General features: G+C 29.9%; 1 long non-coding RNA gene across 1 annotated transcript; it reads right to left on the reverse strand.

The window, feature by feature from the left end:
* Positions 1–5: 5 nt before the first annotated feature.
* LOC107885667 lies at positions 6–764 on the reverse strand. The gene is made up of 2 exons (XR_001680461.2): positions 141–764; positions 6–62 (listed from the first exon to the last, which is right to left on the reverse strand). It is a non-coding gene; the product is annotated as an uncharacterized LOC107885667 (long non-coding RNA).
* Positions 765–817: the final 53 nt, after the last annotated feature.

The raw sequence follows: 817 nt of genomic DNA on the forward strand, positions 1-817 counted from the left end.
CTTACATCTTCGTTTGATGAGCCTTCATCAGTTACAATGGTGTATGAAGACATTGTATTTACCTTTAATAAAAATTTGTGAGTTAAGATTTTTAATATACTAGATTTTTATAAAACTTATACCAAATCAAAATATATTACTTGTTATATAGTCTTGTAGTGGTTAAGTAACGGTGTGAAGCGACGATGCATCAAGTCTAATAGATAATGTTGAGATTTATAATCTATAATCAATGTATGCTGACTGTTTATATACAATCTAATAAGGTTGTATGAGTGTGTAAAGTGATCATCGATTTATGTATTTCTAATTAGGTATAAATAAAATAAATGTAATGCACTCATTTTGTTTTAGGTTTTCCATATTAAATTGAACATAGTGGTCATTTGATCAGATTACCTATGCTATTTTATAATTTTAAATAACTTACATATATAACTAGCAGACCCGTCGAACTCCGTTTCGCCACCAGATTCGTTTTAAGTAACGTTGTAATTTTTTTTGTTATATATTTGAAAAGGAAAATATTTATTTCATTTCACAACAGTAATAAATTCATTACAATTACCTACTAAAATGAAGTGTTATTTAATTGTTTCATTGTAGTGCTCTTTGGTAAACCACATTTTTTGTTTTTTTGTCTGTCGTTAACACAAACAAAGCGGATGGTTTCCCAACTCGTGAACACGCAACGTATAACTGTCCATGTGAAAAACAATGATTTTCCAAATTTATCCCGCAAACACTAAGCGATTGGTCTTGCGACTTATTAATTGTCATTGCGAACGCAAGGCGAACTGGGAATTGCAATCGTTTG

The sequence above is a fragment of the Acyrthosiphon pisum genome, unplaced genomic scaffold, assembly GCF_005508785.2.
Source record: "Acyrthosiphon pisum isolate AL4f unplaced genomic scaffold, pea_aphid_22Mar2018_4r6ur Scaffold_5547;HRSCAF=6104, whole genome shotgun sequence".
Classification (NCBI taxonomy): domain Eukaryota; kingdom Metazoa; phylum Arthropoda; class Insecta; order Hemiptera; family Aphididae; genus Acyrthosiphon; species Acyrthosiphon pisum.